This window comes from Octodon degus, unplaced genomic scaffold (assembly GCF_000260255.1).
Source record: "Octodon degus isolate 3935 unplaced genomic scaffold, OctDeg1.0 scaffold00212, whole genome shotgun sequence".
Classification (NCBI taxonomy): domain Eukaryota; kingdom Metazoa; phylum Chordata; class Mammalia; order Rodentia; family Octodontidae; genus Octodon; species Octodon degus.
The window spans coordinates 455896-463632 of NW_004524788.1; the positions used below are offsets into that span (position 1 = coordinate 455896).

Here is a 7737-nt window from a genome sequence, read left to right on the forward strand (position 1 = left end):
TTTTTTCATATTTTTTTCTTAATTTGGATCACACATCTCTAAGGTTTCAAAATGCCATATTTTTCAAATTTATAGACTAACTCTAATAGAATTTTTGTGAGCTTATTTATTTATTTACAAATAGTTGGCTTTACTTCTTTCTTTTCATTATAGATGCCTATTTTCTTGTCTAATTTCACTGGATAGAATATCCAATACAATGCTAAACAGAAATGGTAAAACAAAGCCAGGTAGAGGTTGAGGCAGGAGGATCACAGTGTATTTGAGGCCAGCCTGGGCTACATAAATGAGTTCAAGGCCAGCCCTCACTACATAGTGAGTGAGATCCTGTCTCAAAAAAAATGGGCAGGTTCTCTTACATCGACCACCTAAGAGTCATGCTGTAAGAAGCAGCAACCTCTCCTCTCGTCTCCATCTGCTCAGTGATCACAAAGCAGTGGCCATGCATAAATGCATCTCTATCCACGTTGGCCAGGCCAGTGTCCAGATTGGCAACACCTGCAGGGAACTCTACTGCCTAGAACATGGCATCCAGCCCGATGGCCAGATGCCAAGTGACAAGACCATTGAGAGCAGAGATGACTCCTTCAACACCTTCTTCAGTGAGACTGGTGCTGGCAAACATGTGTATAGAGCAGTGTTTGCAGATCTAGAACCCACTGTCATTGAAGTGCATACTGGTACTTACCGCCAGCTCTTCCACCCTGAGCAGCTCATCACAGGCAAGGAAGATGCTACCAACAACTATGCCTGTGGGCACTACACCATTGGCAAGGAGATCATTGACCTCATCTTGGACCAAATTCAGAAATTGGCTGACCTGTGCACAGGTCTGCAGGGCTTCCTGGTTTTCCACAGCTTTGGTGGGGCACTGGCTCTGGCTTCACCTCCCTGCTAACGGAACATCTCTCTGTCAACTATGGCAAGAAGTCCAAGCTCAAATTCTCCATTTTCCCAGCCCTCCAGGTCTCCACAGCTGTAGTAGATCCCTACACCTCCATCCTCACCACGCACACCACCCTGGAGCACTCTGATTGTGCCTTCATGGTAGACAATGAGGCTGTCTATGACATCTGTTGTAGAAACTTCAATACTGAGTGCTCCACCTACACTAACCTGAATAGGTTGATAGGTCAAATTGTGTCTTCCATCACTGCTTCCCTCAGACTTTATGGAGCCCTGAATGTGGATCTGACAGAATTTCAGACCAATCTTGTGCCCTATCTCCGTATCCACTTCCCTCTGGCCACATATGCCCCTGTCATCTCTGCTGAGAAAACCTACCATGAACAGCTTTCTGTAGCAGAGATCACCAATGCCTGCTTTGAGTCAGCCAACCAGATGGTGAAACGTGACCCTCGCCATGGTAAATACATGGTATACTGCCTGTTATACCATGGTGATGTGGTTCCCAAAGATGTCAATGCTGTCATTGCCACCATCAAGACCAACTGTACCATCCAGTTTGTGGACTGGTGCCCCACTAGTTTCAAGGTAGATCTTAATTACCAGCCTCCAACTGTGGTGCCTGGTGGAGACTTGGCAAAGTAGGCTGTGTGCATGCTGAGCAACACCACAGCTATCACTGAGGCCTGGTCTCACCTGGACCACAAGTTTGATCTGATGCGTGCCAAGCTTGCCTTTATTCACTGGTACACAGGTGAGAGGATGGAGGAAGGGGAGTTTTCTGAGGCCCAGGAGGACATGGCTGCCCTCGAGAAGGATTATGAGAAGGTTGGTGTGGATTCTGAGGAAGGAGAGGGTGAGAAAGGAGAGGAATACTAAAAATGTCACAAAGGTGCTGCTTTTATAGGGAAGCTTATTCTTTTTTAAAACATTGAAAAGTTGTTGTCTGATCAGTTAATTCATATGTAGCAGTCTATGCTCTCATTCAATTACTGACCTATGCTTTAAAATATAAATGCTTTGTCACAAACTTTATTGCCCATTCCCTGATGGGTTTTGAATAAAAAGTGTTCCCTGCCTTAAAAAAAAATGGTAGAACAGATATCTTTATTTGTTTCCTGAATTTGTGAGGAATGTTTTCAGTCTTAGACTTTTTTTCCCAGTTTTTGACTTTAACTATGGTGTTGACTGTGGGTGTTTCTTATATGTTCTTTATTTCTTTAAGGAATTTTTCTTCTATTGTTATTTTGTTCAGGTTTATCATGAAAAGATACTAAACCTTGTCAAATGGCTTTTCTGTATCTATTAATATGATAATGTGCCTTTTGTCCTTATTTCTGTTAATTTGATGTCTACATTGATAGATTTTTAATATATTCTAATAACTTTAGGTTCTTAGAGAAATTTCAATTACACTGTGTAATTCTTTTCTATGCTGCTGGATCAATTTGCTAATGTTTTATTCAGAAATTTTTGTATCTATACATATTTATAAGGGATATCAGTCCACAGTTGTTTTTTTCTTTTTTGTGATGTTTTTATCTAGTCCTAATATTATAATACTGGCCTCATAAAATGAATTGTGAAGTGTTCTCTCTTACATTTTGCAAGCATATGTGAGAGATTAGTTAATTACTGTATTATTTAAACATTTGGTCAAATTCGCTAGTGAAACCATCTGTTACAGGACTTCTCTTGTGGAGATCTTTTTAATTACAATCTCTATTTGTTATTTTTGGTCTATTTGAATTTTTTTATTTCCTTTTGAGTGAGTCTGCCAGTTTCTATTACCAAGAATTTGTCCATTTCAACTAATTTGTCTAATATTTTTGGCATGCAAATTTTCATAGTACTCTTTTATAATTCTTTTTATTTCTCTAAAGTTATTAGTAATTTTCTTTATTTCATTTCTGATTTAATTACTTGAGTGTTTCATTATTGTTGTCATTGTTATTACTGGGTCTAGCTAAAAGTTTGTCAGTTCTGTTTTGTTGATCCTTGCAAATAATCAACTTTTATTTTCTTTGGCTTTCTATATTATTTTTCTATTCCTATTCCATATATTTTCTCACTAATCTTTGTTATTTTGTTTCTTTTCAACAGCTTAGGCTTGATTTTCTCTTATTTTTCTACCTCCTGTAGGTGGAATGCTAGGTTAACTTGTGAATTTTTTGCTTTTGTTGAATTTTCTTTTACAGCTATACATTTCTCCATGTTCACTGCTGGGATTGTACTCTCCAAGTTTACATATGTTTTGGCTTCATTCTTATTTACCTGTGTGAGAAACTCAAATCATGAGTTATCTTCAAAGTTAAAGAAGTGGCTACATATACAACAGCCTATTTTCTGCTGAACTGATATTTCTTTAAGTATTGAATGAGTACCCGTTGCATAAAGCTTGGTACACTGATACTAAAAAATACTTTCTATGCTTCAAAGGGAGATTTATATGTATTGGTGTGGAAACGTTTTGGTGGCAAGATAAATAGTACATACTTAGCAATGCTGTAACCTTTCTGTGTCTTCTTTAGGTCTCATTGTATACGTGATTATAGATGTACAGAGAATGTCAAGACAAGTGGAATATAAATCCATTAGTAGGACTTCCTTTGGCAATGAGTGTCAGCCCCAGGAGGGAAAGTTTTGAGATAGACTAATGTTGGTGCCCAATACTGATTTGCTTTTATTTTTATTTGATTTTAATATTTTATGGTGTTCAGGATTGAGCCAAGGAGGGTTCTACCATTAAGGCATATCTTCAACCATTTTAAAATTTTATTTTGAGGGAGAATCTAAGTTTCCTAGGCTGACCTAAGACTTAGTATATTTCTGCCTCAGCTTCCCAAATAGTTGGGATTCAAGGCATATGCCACCACACTCAGCTTGTTTTTATATATTTTTTAATATTTCAATTACAAGTAAGACATGAAAGATTCTGTAAGTAAAAAAAATCTCAGGGCCCAGCAGAAGTGAACTGCTTCATTTATTTTTATAAGTCACATAAGCTACATAGAAAGGCTTGGTATATGTGCAACCAAACACTTTAATAACTTCTATAAAATAAAAAGATTTATACAATAGTAAAATTCTCTTCCAAGTGTTTCTTCACTGATGCATTGCATGGGCTCCCTAGGTCACACAATTGCTAACTAGATCATTCAGCTAGTACCTTAGTTCACAAACTTAATTTGTGTTCCAGTTTGGGAAGGATGGCAATATTTGTGTTTGTGTGGGGAGATGGCTGCAGTTGTGTTGTCTCTGGATGAAGAGTTTATGAAAGGAAGAAACTTCTTTTCAAATGTTTTTGAGAACCAAATTGTTAGAAAACAAAAGTATTCATGACCCAAGGTTTAGAGAGAGAGAGAGAGAGAGAGAGAGAGAGAGAGAGAGAGAGAGAGTAAACAGGAAAGATTGAGAGAATAGGGGCTAGTTGTTTTACTTTCAATAAGCAATTTTTTTCTATTTCCCTACACTTCTTTGTATATGCTATGCTTTTTGCATCCCCCTCCCAAAAAAGGAAAGCTAAAGAAAAAAGCCGACAAGAAAAAGGGCATGTGATGTACATCAGCTAACGAAGTCCCCTACTTTATTCTCCCGCCCCAAGATGCTTGCTTATTTATCTCTCTATGTAAGAGTACTTGTTCAGGGCCATGGAATATATATAGCTTAGTGGCACAGCACCTGCCTGGCAGGTGCAAGGTTCTGAGTTCAATTCCTGGTACCAAAAATGAAGTGCTTGTTCAAATATAAGACATTCACTATTTTAAATTTCGGATAAACAAGGAATACCTTTAAAAATACGAGCATGTCCCAAATATTACATGGGTATGTGAAAATACTAAATGGTTATTTGTTATTTATCTAAACATCAATGTTTACTGGAATTCCTGTAAACAAGAATGTCCATCATCTGTCTGTTTTCAGAAGCATTTTATGTAGTGTCTAAGATCAAGGAGCTTAGAGCAAGACACGACTGGGTTTGATGACTGCTCTGTCATTTGTTGGCTGGGAGATATGGGGAATTTCCTTAGTGCAAGCCAATTGAGCTTCTTTGCCTAAAAAAACAAGGAAATAATGGTGCCCACTCCACAGGGTTACTATAAAGACTAAACAAGTTAGTGTACTGTAGGCATCACAGCAGTACCTGGAGCGTGTTAAGTGTTCAGTAATAACAAGGTTGAGAGGTTCCATGGCATGGCAGGAATGACATTGGCTCCTTCAATCCATGTCCTATTTGTGCATGTCCTTGTCTCTGAATTGCAGAGACAGTAGATCAATATATGAAAGCCCAGAAACATCTTCACATGGATTTCAAGATGAATGCTGAGGTTCTTGCACCATTTCCAATGGAGCTCATCAACCAATGAATCTTGAAGGTCTTCTTTAGTAAAGGAGAGAACTTGGAGTCTCCTTATATATATGCATACATGTTAGCAAGAAAGTTTCTCTACAAAGATACATTAGTCTCTTTAACCGTGCCAAATTGGAGAGTAAAGCTCAAGTCTAGGACTTAAGTCTCTTGACCTTTTCCTGTTGATAAACATTGGAAAATGTTATGATTTAAGAGGAGAATGTGGTCAGAAGTCTCACACATTCAGTGGTAGTTTTTGGAAGATAATTGATTCATGAGTCATTCTGTTTGACTTGTTAGGAGGTGGGGTCTAGGCACAAACGGTGGATCACTGGGGGCATGATCCTGAGGGGTACCCCTCCCTTCCTGGCCCCTCCCTTTTCTCTACACTGTAAACTGAGCTTGATGAGAGATTCTGCTCAGAGCTCAGAATGCTAATAGAAATACAGATAGTAAAAGTCAGGCTCAGGAAGCTTTAGTTGGAAACAAGGACCTTATCGGCAATTGGACCTCAGAACATGTATGTGTTATGCTGTGAGGGAAAATTTGCCTTTATTTTGCTCATGTCCTGAGACTTTTCAAGACACTGAGATTGAAGGAAGTTGTGGTAATTCACCTGCTAGGGAAACTTCAAGACAATCCATCATTCAGGCTACGGCATGAGAATTGTTTTGGGCTTTTAGCCAGCTGCATATTGAGAATATCAAACAGCATAGCCGAGCAATTTAAAAAGTTTTGTGTTTCACTAGAAAAAAAGTGCCTATAAAATAGGCATCTGGAGGCTGAGGAGATGGCTCAGTGGAATAAGCACTTGCCTGGCAAGCGCAAGGGCCTGATTTCAATCCCCAGTTCCAAAAAAAAAAAAAAAAAAAAATAGGCATCTGTAAAATGTTGACCTGGACACCTTGTTATTGGAAAGATTAGCATTAAGAAGAAGCCAAGAACTTTGTATCAGAACCATAGGAAAGGTGTTTTGAGGATTGTGTGAAGAATCAGCAAGACTCTGTCTTTCATAAACTCAAAGGTCCAAAAATGAAAGATTTTTCTTTTATTAAAGAATGCCAGTAGGTCCTCCTCATGAACTGGCTCTTCCAGATTCTGTTCAGAATGTGCAGCCACCCAGGCACTCAGAAGCTCTGCAGCCAAGATCCATGACAGCCTGTCTAGTACTCAAGCTGTGCTAGACCTTGGCATCATCCACATAGCACTGATTTTATAGGCATACAAAATGTGAGAACTCCAGGAGCATGAAGGCTTCCACTAAGATTTGAGAAGAAGGCCTTGGAGGCCAGCCACTGGTGCTCCTGAAAGGGTGGTGCACGAAGCAGTAGGAGTGAAGGTAAAAGTTCAGTGAGATTCCAGGATCTTAGATAAATCAGGAATGTGAAATATCTGAGGAAAGCCACAGACAGTGAACAAAGCCACTCTAAGAAAACGACCAGATCTATAATGGGAAGTGCTTTAATGGTGGGATTGGTTGAGCCCTTTGGAGTTCACATTTCTCTGCCACATGCCTTAGGTGCTAGACATAGAACTATGGGAATTAGTGTTAGTACTGCTGGGCTTCAGTCTAACTTTGCTCCAGTTTCTTTCTATCAGCCTATTTCTCTATTGAAATGAGAATATTTACCCTGTGCTATTGTGTGTTAGAAAAGTTTATCTTTCTTTTGATTTTTATAGGGGTTCACAGCCAAACATCTCAGGGGAACCTTTGGACTTGGGCTTTCTGACAGTGCTTAAATTATTAAAATTTTAGCAATTAAATGCCTTTTTATAAAGACATGGACATGAGTCTTTTGGGGCCAGGAACAGAGTTATGGTTTGGAGGAAGACTATCGCTCCAAACCCTCATTGTTTCAGAGGTATGTATTTTTGGAAGGTTAATGGATCATGGGGGTGCTCTAGCTGAATTGCTAGTAAGAAGGGATTCAGGTTGGAAGAGGTAAATAACTGGAGGTGTGACCCAGAATAATATATCTCCCTTGTAAACTACTCCCTTCTAGAAGGCTCTTTTACCACGAAGTTTCTGCCGTGGAACCAGCTGACCGTGGACTGAAACATAAGCCAAAATAAACCACTCCTTCCGTAAGATGCAAGTATTAGGCATTTTGTCCCAGGATTGAGGAAAGAGACTAAGACTGTTACAAAAAGCCATCCCTTCTGAAATCATGTAAAATTTAACCAGACTCGTATTTGCAAACATAGTATGGTCTCCTTAGTGTGAGAATCTGAAAGAGAAAAACTGGAATCTGAAGGGTACACTAGATACTGAGAAAAGGGAATGAACTTGTTCAAAAGGAAAGAGTGACTGAGTTGAGAAGGACAGGAGTGGGTGAAAGAGATTTATCTATGTATGTAAGCAGGACGGTTTGGATGAATGTACTGTGCATTTTTGCTGATCCATGGATAGAAGCAGTTGATGCTTTAATTTATTTCATCTCCTTTTTTCAATTGTTTATACTTTTTCTCTTCTTAATTTC

The 7737-nt window shown here is 38.9% G+C and overlaps 1 pseudogene; it reads left to right on the plus strand.

Moving 5' to 3' along the window:
* The first annotated feature begins 442 nt into the window (after positions 1-442).
* On the plus strand, positions 443-1808 carry LOC101575538 (annotated as a pseudogene).
* Positions 1809-7737: the final 5929 nt, after the last annotated feature.